Source organism: Aegilops tauschii, chromosome 5 (assembly GCF_002575655.3).
Source record: "Aegilops tauschii subsp. strangulata cultivar AL8/78 chromosome 5, Aet v6.0, whole genome shotgun sequence".
NCBI lineage: Eukaryota > Viridiplantae > Streptophyta > Magnoliopsida > Poales > Poaceae > Aegilops > Aegilops tauschii.
In genome coordinates this window covers 426,319,795-426,336,892 of record NC_053039.3, presented here as the reverse complement: position 1 = coordinate 426,336,892, position 17,098 = coordinate 426,319,795, and positions in this window count along the sequence as shown.

Below are 17,098 nucleotides of genomic sequence, written 5' to 3'. Positions count from 1 at the left end.
ATATCCTACATATATACCTAAGAGAGTGATCCTCACACACTTATTTATCTTAACATACAAGCATTGCCACATCGTTATATAGTAATGGATGGGATAAGGCCCACCTCAATATCCGAGAGCCTGTGCGAGCGGTGCGACCGCACAGGGCCCCCAGATCTCAGGGCCCAGTTTTGGGCATACGTTATATTTCTTATCAGGCTGTTTTTGCACAATTTTCGGCATTCCGGCCTAGGTTGATCGCCTGAGCTCCGACCGATCGATCGCAGCCCCAAGTCTCTTTCCAACTCCCTCACGGTCAGCCCTCTGCCCCCGATCTGTTATGTTGTCGCTTCATTTCTAGTCTTCCGAGTACCACAACTCAATTGAATCTGCTTAGCATCGTCCCGACCGTGAGGAGGAGCAGGAGGACATGGTCAGGCGAGAGAATTTGCCCCATGAATTTGAGGAGAACCCAATGTCTGCAAGGGCCAACGCCGCCAATGAAAGAACAAGGTAGCTACGGTAGTGTGTCTGGGCTTAGGCCAGATGGATTTGGAGATTTAATTTACGCACCACCGGCCAGTTCATGTTCGTCAGGTGCGTCCAAGGCAAAGCAGATTTAATTTAGGCTATTTTTCTCCTTAAGAATCTAATGGCTATTAAGTATATTGTGCATATGCATCAATTCTTAAATTAATTAATAAATTCATATGTTTACTGCTCTACGGATGAATTCTTAAGGGGGGATAGTTGGTGTATTAGATACATTTCTTAATATTGTATGAAATACATTTCTTAATATTGTATGAAATACCACAAATTTAATGTTAATATAACTTAAATGAGTGTATACTTCAGTTATAAGAATGTTTCAGAATTTAGGGCATCATTTGCATTTGCACCGGGGCCTCAAAATCCTGGCGACGTCCCTGCCACCACCACATGCAACCATGCATGGCAAAAATATTTTTCATTCTATTAATCTATTTATATTTAATAAACATTTTACTCATATACATAATCAAATATAATAATTCACATGCATTTTTAATTTTTATTCACGTGTTATTAATCTAAATGTTTATATTCAACACAATCAAATTTCATTGAAACATATTGCAACCGGTTCCCGCACCAATGTGCGGGGTATCATTTAGTTTATATTGGTTGCCATGCTAACCAGAAACATGTTGCCATGTTGACTAAATAATCATTGCCATGGCAACTTAAATTATGTTGTCATGACATTTCCAGTTTTTTGTTGGCTTGGCTACTATAAATTTTCTGAAAAAACTGCAGTGATTTAGACACCACATTTTTGTATATTTTCCATGTGATCAGTTAAAAATGTTCACAATTCGCCATTTAAAGATTACAAATGTTTCAAGAATTACCCATTATTCTTTTGTTAATAAAAAACCAAAAACTTGCCATGTAACCTTTACATTTTTGCCGCCCTGTATTTTATTTGCCATCTTTTGTACAACAAATATTTGGAAGTTTTCCTTGTCCAAGAATATATAAATTTTTCATGTGGCAAGTTTAAAAAATTCATAGATTTTCCATGTGGACATTACGAAGATTTTATTTTGGCCTAAAGTTTCAGGATATGTCCAACCAAAGATTTTAGCCACCCAATAGTAAAATCCAGCAAATAAAGCAAAAGCGGCTCACATAGAAAGTACATAATGGAAATGTGCAACCACATAATAAGTATCATGTGGAGCAACGTCTAGCCCAGAGTTTGTTAGAACTATTCCAGTGAGCCCTCCTATGGTGAAATGAACACTACAGCAAATAACATGGGTGTTTTGTACTGTATCAAACGTTCCCACATGGTAGCGATCTAACAAAAAAAATTACACACTTTGGGAAACAAAATGTTTATGAATCTGCCATGTAACCAGATACAAATTTGTCATGCTATGAACAAATTCCCTAAACTTTTTCATATGACTAGTAAAAAAATTGTAATGAACCCATGTGCAAATTCCTAAATTTTCCATATTTAAAAGACGAAATTCAAAAAATTTACATCTTTTTTTAAAAAATAATACAAATCCCTAAATTTGACATGTTCTCATTACAAATTCAAAAAGTTGCCACGTTTTTTAGAGAACAAAATTCCTATGTTAGCCATTAACTATCCTGGCAATTGTACTATTTAGACCATGGCAATTTTATTCATTCGACCACGACAATTCTTTTGGGTAGCATCACAATTTAATTTTTTAGGCCATGGCAATTATTCAAATTAGGCATGTCATTTTTAAATATTAATCATTGTAGTTTTGTTATAGATAGCATGGAAATTTTATTACTTAGACCATTTAAATTATACTATTCAAAGGGCCCATGCGTTGCAGCGGTAGAAAAATAATATCATAATCTCCAATGGCCATGACTACATTTTGCTGCATCACCGTGATATACCATCACTCTAAATTTCTTGAAATCGTAAACATAATTTTCAACTCGTGCACATATCTGAAATCCTGAACATTTTTCAAATTCTTGAACACGTATATAAATTTTCGAACATTTTCCAAAATCAAGAACATTTTCAAATTCATGAACGTTTTATACTATTTGCAAACATTTTTCTAAAATTGTGACTATTTTCTAAACATTTTCTCAAATCGGCAAAAATTTCTAGAATCAACGAATAATTTGAAAATTAGTGGAACAATTTTTAAATTCACTAACATTTTTGAAGTGCGTGATCATTTTTTGAATCAGCGAATAATTTATGAATAAATAAACTATTTTGTAGTTCACAACAGTTTTAGAATTTTTAGGATAATTTCCCATTCATGAATGTTTTTTGAGTTGGCGATTTTTTGTTCAATTTCATTAACATTTTTTTATTACACGGAATTTAAAAAAAATCATGTTTTTCTTATTTCTCTAACATTTGTTTCAAAATTGCAAACATTTTATGAATATGCGAATATTTTTTGAAAAATCACGACCAATTGCTGAATCCACAAAAATATATGAATTATTATACATTTTATTTCAAAATTCTTGTTTTTCTATTTTTCGGAACTTTTTTGAAGTTCTAAATTATTAAATTAGAAAAAACCATAGACGGAAAAGAAAAATAGAAAATTCGAAATTTAAAAACAGCCGTCCGGACATGGGCTGGCCCAAACAGGCGCGTTGTGTCTTCTCCCAACGAGGAAAGCGTAGTATAGACGGTCCAACACCATTAGCTGGCCCAGTAGTGGATTCCTCTGTGTGGCACCGGTGTGTAATGCTTTGCAACTTTGGGGGCAATTTCAATGACATACCACCAAAAGCAATAGCCCATTTATTATTAGGTATAGATTATTCAGATCATGGCAATTTTCTTGTCTTGCAACTTTTTTTGTTTGGACCATGACAAATCTATTAGACTTACCATGGCAATCTTTTATAGGGAGCATGATCATTGTATTATTTCGAGCATGGCAGTTTTTTAAATTAGACCTTGGTATTTTTATTGTAGGTAGTATCAAAATTTTATTATTTAGAACATGTCAATTTTATTAGTTTGACCATCACTTTTTTTTCCTATCTTACAACTATTTTTGTTTTTTGGGCCATGGAAAATTTACTGGATTTCCCATGAAAAATTTATTTAACATACCTTGGTAAATTTTGTATTATAAACTATCGGATTTATAGCCTTGGCAAAGTTATGCCATCGCACAAGCACATTTATTTTACAACACAGAATTTGCCATGTGAACTCTAAAGAATTTTTTGAAGTTTCCCATGATTTTTGTATAGAAACCAATTTTTTTTTCATATGCCATGTTAAACACCCTAATTTATATATTTTTACATTATCTAGATAATATTTTTTTATTAAAGTTGCCAGCATACTATTTCATTTTGTTTATTAATTAGGACATGCCAAATTTAATTTTTAGAGAACACGACACATTTATTTTGTTTATACCATTCTAAATTTCTAAATTAGAGAATGTAGTTTTACAAATTATAGCATGACAATTTCATAATTTAGATCATGTTGTAAATTTATGTTTCTTTGCCTTTTTATAAGAAAATATATTATTTGTTGATGGCATCTTTTTGCAAAATAAAATAGTTAACTAGGCCTCTGGGTCAACCGGGTTGGGCTGGAGACCCACTTGAGAGAACGCTTGAGGAAGGGTGAAATTTTCATTGGAGGGTTCGTCCCTGAGCAAATGAATAGTTCCCTGAAGGCACACCCCGTAGCCGATGTTCCCTGGGTTATCTGCATCATTAATTTTAATAATTGGAGTTCACTATGTAGAAGCGTCGAACTATCGTCTTCCCATGCGGTGGCTTGTACTCCTCTGTCTTACAAAGATTTCTTTAATTTTGAAATTTTAAAAAAGCTTTATCTCCCAAACCGTTAATCCGATCGGTGATTTGCTTTCACCAAGAGCTTCCTCGCGACGAGGTTGTTGAAGCTAGATTCAATGTCGAAATGTTTCGTCAACTTGTTTCAGCAGCAGTTGCAATATTACTACCACTTAGGTGGCAGATTAAATTAACTTCGTTGTCAGATTGTTGAACGCCAAGATATACCACTAGAAAACCAAAAGTGTTACTCTAATCCAAAGCACAAATGCACCCGCATGAACATTAAATTATGAAAACTAGTAAACAAATTAAAAAACTAATTTTGGAGGGGGTGAATATCAATTGTTCTAACATCCTGCAAACTTTCACTCTAAAAAGACATATGTAGAGGTGTGTGCCAAAAAAACCCGGTCCTAGCCACAGGACAAACCCCCGGTCCCTCATGAAATCCATGGGCCTTGTGGTCGTTGTTGACTTGGGCCTTACAATAATTATTGTTGCTGTTGCGCATTAAAATAAAGCCAGACAAAAGCCTAAAAAAATCTTTCCACTGACTATGGTGGTTGTTGTTGTCTCGTGGGCTAGATATGGGCTTCTCCCAAAAAAGATGTTGGTTGTAGACTTCTCTCTTTGTGTGTTAAACATGCCACCATAGAAGAAAAGAAAAATTTATAGACATGGAAGAAATGAACAAGATGAAAGAGGAAAAGCATTGTTTTGAAAAAAAGGAAGGGTGGACTTGCAACTAGGACATAAATGGGTTGGGCCCTAGTTGCGTATCAAGGGTGGAGTTGCAACTGGGATAAAATTGGTCAACCCCAGTTGCATACTGAGGGTAGACTTGCAACTGGATAAAAAAGGCATCCCCTCAATTGCATGTCACACATGTAATTGGACTTGCAACTAGGACAAAAATGGATTGGACCTCGGTTGCGTGTCGAGGGTGTACTTGCAACTGGGAGAGGGAAAAAGCCCCCCCCCCCCATATTGCATATCAGGGTAGTGTTGCAGCTAGGGGGAAAATGGCCACCCCCAGTTGCATGTGGAGGATGGACTTACAAATGGGACAAAAATAGGTCAAACCTGGTTGCGTATCTAGGGTGGTCTAGCAACTAAAAAAGGCAGGCCCTAGTTACATATCGGGAGTGGAGTTGTCACTTTGACAAAAATGATTGTCCCCGAGTTTCCTTTCAAGGGGGGGGGGGCTTGCAATTCATAAAAAAGGGTAGTGCCTAGTTACGTATCAAGGATGGATCTACAACTAGGAAAAAATGGCGACCCCCTAGTTGCATGTCCGAGATGGAGTTGCAACCGGGACAAAAATGGCTTGTCCCCATGGCATCTCGATGGTGGACTTGCAACTTGGACAAAAAAGGAGTTTGAACCCAGCTGCATAACGAGGGTGGACTTTCAACCGAGAAAAAAGTTGCCCCCCAATTGCATGTTGTGGGTGGAGTTACAACTGAGTTAGGGTAACACAAATTGTGTGTCAATGGTGGACATGCAGTTGGCTTGGGGTTCAACAAGTTGCATGCCGAGAATGAGAATGCAACTGGATCGGGCGAGTTGCGTGTCAAAAGTGGACATGCAACCGGGCCAGATAGAGATCAAGTTAGATGTCGAAGGTGGATATGCAATTGGATAAGTGACATACAATTGGGTCGTATGGGTCGTATGAGGATGGACATAAAAAATCAGGTTAATACACAAAATAGAAAAAAATGAAATTTTAACGCATTTAAAAACATAAATTTCAAAAACCAACAATTAATTTGAATAATCTTCATGAATTTGAAATAAATAATAAATTTAAAAGGTATGCTTTTTTGCTAAAAAATAGTGAATTCTAAAAAGTGTGTACATTTCAAAAAGTTTTCATTTATGAATTTTTTGTTGATTAAAAAGGAAGATTAATGAAAATGAAAAGGAGAAGAAAAATAAAATGCAAAATCAGCAATGCAAAATTCTCCTAAAAAGAGGGGAAAATGGCAACCCAAAACCACAGCGTGACCATGGAGATGAAAGCGCAAACCACAGAAAAAGGAAAAAGGACAATGCAAACCCAGCCCACGCAAAGAACATGGTACTCAGCCGACGCTTTATACACGGGCCAAAGCGAGACAACAAAATGTAAAAAAAGACAAACTATGCAAGCGACGCGCTTAGAAACATCATCGAACAACAGGGAAACTGCAAATCTTGGCGCTAGGGTGAACGATCAAAATGTTAGATGAGACATAGCTATTTTTCATCTCAATGAGAAATAGCAAATTTGAAAAATAGAAGGGAAAAGGGTCACTTGACAAGATAGTATTTCATTTCCCTATGGTTAAGTGATTTTGGTCACACCCAGTCATATAGACACCTTGCTATGAAGAGGGATTCGATGAAAACCTTGTGAGAAGGGGGAAAGAAAATGTATACGACATATCCATTGTCGCCCCCCCCCCCCCCAAAAAAAGGCCTCTCCCCTCTCCTATCCATTGACACGGGAAAAGACAAAGCGGGGACATGGCAGCCCAAAGCCACAGCGTGACCATGGACATGAAAGTGCAAACCATAGAAAAAATGAAAAGGAAAAAGGGAAATGCAAACCTAGCCCACGCAAAGAACATGGTACTTAGCCGACGCTTTATACACGGGCCAAAGCGAGGCAACAACATGTAAAAAATGACAAACTTTGCAAGCGACGCGCTTAGAAACATCACCGAACGACAGGAAACTGCAAATCTTGGCGCTAGGATGAACGATCAGAAATTTAGATGAGACATAGCTATTTCTCATCTCAATGAGAAATATCAAATCTGTAAAATAGAAGGGGAAAGGATCACTTGACAAGATAGTTTTTCATTTCCCTCTGGTTAAGTGATTTTGGTCACACCCAGTCATATAGACACCTTACAATGGAGAGGGATTCGATGAAAACCTTGTGAGAAGGGGAAAGAAAATGTATACGACATATCCATTGTCGCCCCCCCCAAAAAGGCCACTCACCTCTCCTATCCATTGACACGGGAAAAGACAGAGCAGGGCTCATTATCTTGTAAGCCAAAGTTATTTATGTTTGTTCAAAGAGAAATATCATCATCTACGATACTAAATCAATATAAGTAGATCGAACATGGATATTTTTTATATTTTACCTATATGAAGTTATAGATCCTAATATTTTTGTTAATAAAATTGACCAAAGGTTAAACAAGTTTTCCGAAACAAAAAGTAAATTGAGCCTTGTAAACCTAAACAGAGGAAGTAGGTATTTAGACATGTAGTGCTACTTGGTAAGTACTTAGTGATATAAGTGTTCTTATATTTCTTTATGGAGGGAGTACTAACTAGTATACATGCGTACAATAATACTTAATCATCTCGAAGCATGAGGATTCACTAAATTATTAGGGTATGAAGAATCTCTTTGCCGAACTCAGTCACTTTGTGTGGTCTTTTTTGTTGGGGAACATTGCATGGAAAACAAAAAAAAATTACGCACAAGCAAGATCTATCCATGGAGATGCATAGCTACGAGAGGGGGAGAGCATCTACATAACCTTATAGATCGCTAAGCGGAAGCGTTTATGAACGCGGTTGATGTAGTTGTACTCTTCGTGATCTGATCACGATCCAACCGATCCAGTGCCGAACGGACGACACCTTCGATTTTAGCATACGTGCGGCTCAATGATGTCTCCTCCTTCTTGATCCAGCAAGCGGGAGAGGAGAAGTAGATGGGATCACAACCAACACGATGACGTGGTGGTGATGGTGGTGGTGGAGCACCAACAGCGCTTCGCCAAGCGTCGCCAGGACGAGGCAGTGGAACTACGGAGTAACGGGAGAGAGAGGGGCGCCAAGGTCTTGGTGTGTCCTGTGTGGCGCGCCCTCCCCTCTATATATAGGTGGAGGGCGTGGGAAACAGCCCCTCCAAGCCCTAGGGCGCAGCTAAGGGGGAGAGGACTTGGACTCCAAGTCCAAACCTATTCTACTAGGACTCCTTCGTTTTTTGTCTTCCCTAGCCACATGGGCTTTTGAGGACTTCGTGCACCTAGCTTAATAAAGCCAGGGCTCCTCCCAGCAGCCCATGCTAGCCCTTGGGTCATGGCAGACCCCCTTGTGGACTTCTGGACCGCTCCGAAATCCTCCGGAACCTTCTGGAAGCTTCCCGGTACAATACCGAAAAATTGCACCTTTTTCCGGAATCCAAAATATGACTTCCCATATATAAATCTTTACCGACTCCTCGTGACGTCCCGGATCTTATCCAGGACTCCGAACAACATTTGGTTACCACTCATCAAATATCCCATACTACTCTAGCGTCAACAAATGTTGAGCGTGCGACCCTGCGGGTTCGGGAATTATGTAGTCATGACCAAGACACCTTCCCGGTCAATAACCAATAGCGAGACCTGGATGCCCATATTGATTCCTACATATTACACAAAGATCTTTTATCGGTTGAACCTTTATGACAACATATGTAATTCCCTTTGTCTGCCGGTATGTTACTTGTCCGAGATTCAATCGTCGGTATCTCTATACCTAGTTCAATATCGTTACCGAAAAGTCTCTTTACTCGTTCCAAAATACATCATCTTGTAACAAACTCCTTAGTCACTTTGCTTGCAAGCTTCTTGTGATGCTATATTACCGAGAGGGCCCAGAGATACCTCTTCGTTACACGGAGTGACAAATCCCAATCACGATTCACGCCAACTCAACAGACACCTTCGGAGATACCTGTAAGGCATCTTTATGATCATCCAGTTATGTTGTGACGTTTGATAGCACACAAGGTATTCCTCCGGTATCCGGGAGTTGCATCATCTCATGGTCGAAGAAACATGTATTTGACATTAAGAAAGCAGTAGCAATAAACTGAACGATCATATGCTATGCTAACGGTTGGGTCTTGTCAATCACATCATTCTCCTAATGATGTGATCCCGTTATCAAATGACAACTCATGTCTATCGTTAGGAAACCTTAACCATCTTTGATTAATGAGCTAGTCTAGTAGAGGCTCACTAGGGGAACACTATTTGTTTATGTATCCACACATGTATTTAAGTTTCCGGTCAGTACAATTCTAGCATGAATAATAAAACTTTATCATGATTTAGGAAATATAATAATAAAGATTTTATTATTACCTCTAGGGCATATTTCCATCAGTCTCTCACTTGCACTAGAGTCAATAATTTTGTTCACATCGCCATGTGATTAACACACATAGTTCACATCGCCATGTGACTGATACGTCTCCAACGTATCTATAATTTTTGATTGTTCCATACTGTTATATTATCATTCTTGGATATTTTACAATCATTTTATAGCAACTTTATATCATTTTTTCGGATTAACCTATTGACATAGTGCCCAGTGCCAGTTGTTATTTTTTGCTTGTTTTTTACTTCGCAGAAAATCAATACCAAACGGAGTCCAAACGCGGCAAAACTTTTTGGAGATTTTTCCTGGACCAGAAGACACAAGATGGGCCAAAGAAGTACTAGAGGGGTGCCCCGAGGGGGGCACAACGCACCTGGGCGCACCTGGGGGCCCAGGCGCGCCCTGGTGGGTTGTGCCCACCTTGGTGGCCTCCCGCACCGCCTCTTTGCTCTATAAATGCTCCAAAAATCCAAAAACCCTAGGGGACCTACGAAACACAATTCCAGACGCCGCAAGTTCCAGAAACCACAGATCCAATCTAGACACCATCACGGGGGGGGGGGGGGTTCATCATCCTCATTCGTGCCTCCCCGATGATGCGTGAGTAGTTCATTGTAGACCTACGGGTCCATAGGCAGTAGCTAGATGGCTTCATCTCTCTCTTTTGATTCTCAATATAATGGTCTCTTGGAGATCTATTTGATGTAACTCTTTTTGCGGTGTGTTTGTTGGGATCCGATGAACTTTGAGTTTATGATCAGATCTATTTTATCCCTGAAAGTTATTTGAGTTTTGATCTCTTATATGCATGATTGCTTATAGCCTCGTATTTCTTCTTCGAATCTTTGGTTTAGTTAGGCCGACTAGATCAATTTTTCTTGTCATGGGAAGAGGTGCTTTGTGATGGGTTCGATCTTACGGTGCTCAATCCAGGTGACAGAAGGGGACATGACACGTATGTATCGTTGCTATTAAGGATAAGAAGATGGGGTCTCCTACATGAATAGATCTTGTCTACATCATGTCATCGTTCTTATTGCATTACTCCGTTTTTCCATGAACTTAATACAATAGATGCATGCTGGATAGCGGTCGATGTGTAGAGTAATAGTAGTAGATGCAGGCAGGAGTCGGTCTACTAATCTTGGACGTGATGCCTATATAATGATCATTGTCTGGATATCGTCATAATTATTTGAAGTTCTATCAATTGCCCGACAGTAATTTGTTTACCCGCCATATGCTATTTTTCTCGAGAGAAGCCACTAGTGAAATCTATGGCCCCCGGGTCTCTTCTTTATCATATTTTCCTTCGAGATCTATTTTTATTTACTTTTATTTTTAGATCTATTAATCCAAAAACCCAAAAATACCTTCCTGCAATTTTTTATTATTTATTTTATTTCGCGTTTCCGCGAGATCTATTTATCCAATCTACTTTAAATTTATCTATCTTTTTACCCGGGAGGGATTGACAGCCCCTCTTACATGTGGGGTTGCAAGTATTTGTTCTTTGTGTGAAGGTACCTTTTACATAGTGTTGTGTGGTTCTCCTACTGGTTCGATAACCTTGGTCTCATCACGGAGGGAAATACCTACCATAGTTGTGTTGCATCATCCCTTCCTCTTTGGGAAAATACCGACGTAGTTCAAGCCGCATCAAAAGGAATTTCTGGCGCCGTTGCCGGGGAGACATCATCGACATCTATCAGGTTCCTAATCACATATCTCATCTCCTTGCAATTAACATTATTTTCCATTTGCCTCTCGTTTTAATCTCCCCTACTTCTAAAATGCTTTTTGCAAAAATCCAAAAATATTTTTTTCGTTTGCCTTTTTCTCATCCGATCTTTTGTTTGCTTGAGTTGCCATGTGTCTTCTATTTGCATGCATCTTTTCTTGCTAAAGTTATATTGATGTGGATCATCATCCACTTGCTAATCTTTTCAGAAGTTCCAATTATGATGAACCAATTGCTAGTGAATTGAGTTCACTAGATTATCTTTATGAAGTTTTGCTTGGTGTATCCTCCTGGGGCGCCCCTCCCCTCTATATATAGGTGGAGGGGCGTGGTAAACAGCCCCTCCAACACCTAGTGCGCAGCTAAGGGGGAGAGGACTTGGACTCCAAGTCCAATCCTATTCCTACTAGGACTCCTTCCTTTTTTGCCTTCCCTAGCCACATGGGCTTTTGAGGACTTGGTGCGCCTAGCCCAATAAGACCAGGGCGCCTCCCCGCATCCCATGCTAGCCCTTGGGTCGTGGTGGACCCACTTGTGGACTTCCGGACCCCTCCGGAATCCTCCAGAACCTTCTGGAAGCTTCCCGATACAATACAGAAAAAATTGCACCTTTTCCCGGAACCCAAAATATGACTTCTCATATATAAATCTTTACCTCTCGACCATTCTGAGACTCCACGTGACGTCCGGGACCTCACCCGGGACTCCAAAGAATATTTGGTTACCACTCATCAAATATCCGCATACTACTCTAGAGTCATTGAACGTTAAGTATGCAGAATTATGTAGTCATGATCGAGACACCTCTCCGGTCAATAACCAATAGCGGGACCTGGATGCCCTTATTGATTCCTACATATTCCACCAAGATCTTTTATCGCTTGAACCTTTATGACAACATACGTAATTCCCTTTGTCTGTCGGTATGTTATCTGCCCGAGATTCGATCGTCGGTATCTCTATACCTAGTTCAATCTCGTTACCGACAAGTCTTTTACTCGTTCTGTAATACATCATCTTGTAACTAACTCCTTAGTCACTTTGCTTGCAAGCTTCTTGTGATGCTGTATTACCGAGAGAGCCCAGAGATACCTCTCCGTTACACGGAGTGACAAATCCCAATCTCGATTCATGCCAACTCAACAGACACCTTCGGAGATACCTGTAGAGTATCTTTATGATCACCCAGTTATGTTGTGACGTTTGATAGCACACAAGGTATTCCTCCGGTATCCGGGAGTTGCATGATCTCATGGTCGAAGAAACATGTATTCGACATTAAGAAAGCAGTAGCAATAAACTAAACAATCATACGCTATGCTAACGGTTGGGTCTTGTAATCCCGTTATCAAATGACAACTCATGTTTATGGTTAGGAAACCTTAACCATCTTTGATCAACGAGCTAGTCTAGTAGAGGCTCACTAGGGACACGGTATTTGTTTATGTATCCACACATGTATTTAAGTACTTTCCGGTCAATACAATTCTAGCATGAATAATAAACCTTTATCATGATTTAGGAAATATAATAATAACCATTTTATTATTGCTTCTAGGGCATATTTCCATCATTTTTGACTTTAAGTTTTGATTGATCTAGGTGTTTTGAATGATTGTAATTTCCTTTGTAGTGGTTTATGCAAAACAACTCTAGAAAATGTCTATTGAACCATACTATTTGGAATGTCTCCTCCATATAGTACAATCAAATACCATTTTGAAATCATATGTATTTGAAATGTAGGATAGTAACTACAATCCAACCGTTTTTGTACTCCTCGCTTATGTTGTGGACTAACAAAATTACGTACTATGTGGTACACATTGTTTTCTTCTGAAAGTCAAATATGATATATAGAATCAATAAAACATCGGATACAATCTGTAGCGGGGTAACTGAATCCACCAACATAACGACCCTAATCGAAGGAGTACAACCAAACTGTTACGCCTCAAAAGAGTGCCGAAGTTGTAGTCATACTCAGTTTTGCACCGTCATACTCATTGTCGTGGGACAACAACAATATATTCAGGCGTTAAAATACATATAAAGATTTTCAAATGACCAAAATTCACTGAATCGTCATAGAGCTTTTGTCCCAGTTGGTAAGGGCCTTTAGACCCGGTTTTTGAACCGGGACTAAAGGGTCGTTACTAATGCCTCCCCCCTTTAGTCCCGGTTCTTACACGAACCGGGACTAAAGGCCGCGGCCACGTGGAGCTCCACCTTTAGTCCCGGTTGGTGTTACCAACCGGGACTAAAGGAAATTTTATGATTTTTTTTTGAAAAAAAAATTTGCGATTTTTTTTTCAAATTTCTGAATTATTTTAACCTCTAATCTCTAATCACCACCCCTCATCACTGCTCAATTTATCCTCTAATCTCTAATCACCCCTCATCATTCCAAATCATCTAACTTCCTGGACGGTCACCCATCCTCTCACTACTCCAGCCTGAGCACGCTTAACTTCCAGGTTCTATTCTCCCTCGTTTCCAAGTCTGCACTTGTTGTTTTCCTGACAATAGTAAGATGTCAATCCTATTAACCCTCAGGAATTTAGCTTGAGCATGAAGTGACAAATTTCACTGTTTGAGTTTGAAACTATTGTTTTAAAAAACAATAATTATTTAGTAACACTAATATTTCTGGAATAATTAGTTTGACCATTGTTTGACCACTGTTTGACCACAGTTTGACCAGATTTGACCAAAATTCAAAAAAACTAAAATAATTATTTAGTAACACTAATATTCTAGAATAATTTGTTTGACCATTGTTTGACCACAGTTTGAATTTTTTTGAATTTTTTTGCCTCTCCAGATTTTAAAAGCCCCGTAACTTTTTTCTGTTAGATTTTTGAGGATTTTGAAAATGTTTAACGGGGTTCCCCCGGTTAAAATCAGATGTAACTTTCCGAGTAGATGATTTTTCATATAAAAAACTTTTTAATCCGAGTTCGTATGCAAAAGTTATGCCCATTTTACAAATTCCAGAGAGATTTTGCAAATAAAGTCGAAATCCATATTTGTAAATTTTCCCAACAAGTAGACCACATATCACATGGGAAACTTTTTTTTTTGACATTTCCATCATTTTCTTTATTTTTTTCTAAAACTGAAAAGGCGGTCCAGGGGGGGTAGAGTTTGAAAATGGGCCCTTTAGTACCGGTTCGTGCCATGAACCGGTACTAATGCCTCAAAGCCCATTAGTACCGGTTGGTGCCACCAACCGGTACTAATGGGCATCGCACCCTTTAGTCCCGGTTCGTGGCACCAACCGGGACTAAAGGGCCCAGGTGAACCGGGACTAATGCCTTAGCCGCACGAATCGGGACCAATGCTCACATTAGTCCCGGTTCGTGACTGAACCGGGACTAATGTGAATATTGCCCTGTGACGAAACCCTGTTTTGTACTAGTGGAGTAGAACACCATCAGATAAGGCAGATATTGGCAATCTTGCTAATATTGGTGGGGCACCACCCAATCTAGGCATCAATCGTGCTAGAATCACTTGAGCAGGTTGACGACCTTACCTGCAAAGGCTTGAAAAATGTATTTCCAAAAAAATGATGTTGTCACCGATAGTGGTTATGGAGCTATCCGGACAGGCAACACAAAAGACCAAACCGTCATCCATGAAAAAATGCAGGCCTTGTTAATGCCGGGCTAAGCATCAATGAGACGAGATTGGAGCCAGATAAAGTTTATTCAAGATAACGAAGTCATCGCCGTTGTAGTAATAACTACATGATAACAGTTGAAAATAATCCGTTCCCCTCCACCCACGATGCCGGAGCAACAACCGAAAGAGGAGAAGGGGTGGTTGATCCCGATGATGAAAGTTATTTCATATATACTCCAGATGTACTCCCTCCGTCCGGAAATACTTGTCCTAGAAATTGGTAAAATGGATGTATCTATAACTAAAATAAGTCTAGATACAACCATTTTTTGGATAAGTATTTCCGGACGGAGGGAGTATATTACAAGGCATGCTCGTAATCTATGATATGAATTTTACACTAACACTTTCCAAGCTACTTCTACACTTACAGTTTCCAAGCTACATGGCGCTTTCAGGCCTCCATCTGAGATCTCCTAGTCTGCGGGCTACGCCGTGGGAGGCGAGCATACGCTCACCCTTCCCTGCGCCAGCGTATATGGGCCAGCCCAGGAAATGCTCACTTCTGCCCCGCGCCAGCGTAAGCGTAACCCGTAACGATTTTTACTTCTGCCAGGTTTCTGATAAAATATTGTCTAAATTTAAAATTTCAAGAATTTAAAACTGTTCATTAATTTTTAAAAATATTCTCAAATTTTAAACTGTTTGGATTTTTTTAAAGTGTTCCTGACATCTGTATAAATTTCATGAAAATTCACGGATAAAAAATTAATTTAGAAAATGTTCAAAATTTTAAAATAAGTTTGTGAATTTAATTTTTTTCAGAAACTTTAAATTTTTTCCGCATTATAAATATATTACAAAATCCCGAAAATATAGATGAATTTGAAAATATAGAAACAAATAGAAAAAAATAACGAGAAAAAGTTTGAAATAAAACCGATACAACCAGCAAAGAAAAATACAAAAAAATAAAACCTTCCCAATACCAAGGGGAAAGAGAATAGAAAAGAACGATTGGTCTGACCCGTATAGGCATGTGCTGAGGGGTGGTATGAGCGAACTGAGTGTAATTCAGATGGTTAGATTTCTTGTGGTGGAACCAGCCCGCCAGGGTTCAAGTCCTAGAGTTGACACCGGTGCCTGCATTTTACCTAGATTTATTGCTGACTTTCTGCAATGTTCGTTTGGTCTTCAGTGGGAGACTACGAGGCTCCTATTGTGACATCGCCATCTCAAGGTATTGTGCAGTCTCAGTATCTCAAGGTGCTCATAAGGGTAGATTGTGCGTGTGGGTGTTTATAGGGGTGAGTGTATATACATGTTGGTGAGCATCTACGATTATACTGTGTTCGGAAAAAAGTATGAACCTGCATCTCAAGAAGAGAAAACATGGAAGAGAAAAAATGCCTATATGGGCAAAAAATGCCAATGTTGTTCGAGCACCTTGGAGCTCGTTTATGAAATACCATTTTCTATGGAGCAAAAAAATCAATTTTTTTGTGAACACACACACACACACACACATGTATACTATGTATATAAAATATTTCATAACATTGTAGTTTCTTTTTGCGAGATCATAACATTATATTTTTCACATGTGACATACAAAAAAAAGACAAATATGTATTTCCAAATTGGGCTGATTTTTTATGTTGTTGGGCCGGAATTTTGTGTTTTTTGTATACAAATCACAATATTTTCAAACGATTTTTCCCACGTTCGTGCTAAACATATATAGGTTTCCATGGATTTTTTCTCATTTTTGAAAACTTTTAAATAAGTTTTTTGATTATTTTTTAAATACCGACCTCCATGAAGCTCGGTCACCAAAAGTCCAAACTCCTCCATGGGCTGATCCGCTCGACATAGCCCAAATTACCACCAACCAACAAGGTATAGATGCCTTTCCTCTAGAAAAATGCTGCAAGCTGTCTTTGCTTAACGCTGCATTCTCCCGCGCGTCGACCTCAATGGAGGCACGTGCAAAAGGCGGCACACGCTCTATAACCCATTGATACCCGTTGCCACATACTTCCTCCATTTTTATTTAGTCTGTGTATTAGATTTGGTTAAAGTCAAGCTTCGTAAACTTTGACAAAATTTATAAACAAAAATATTAACATATACAATAATAAATTAATATAATTAGATTCATTATTGAATGTACTTTCAGATCATATAGATTTGTTATGATAAATGTTTTTTTTATAAACTTGGTCAAACTTTATAGAGTTTAAC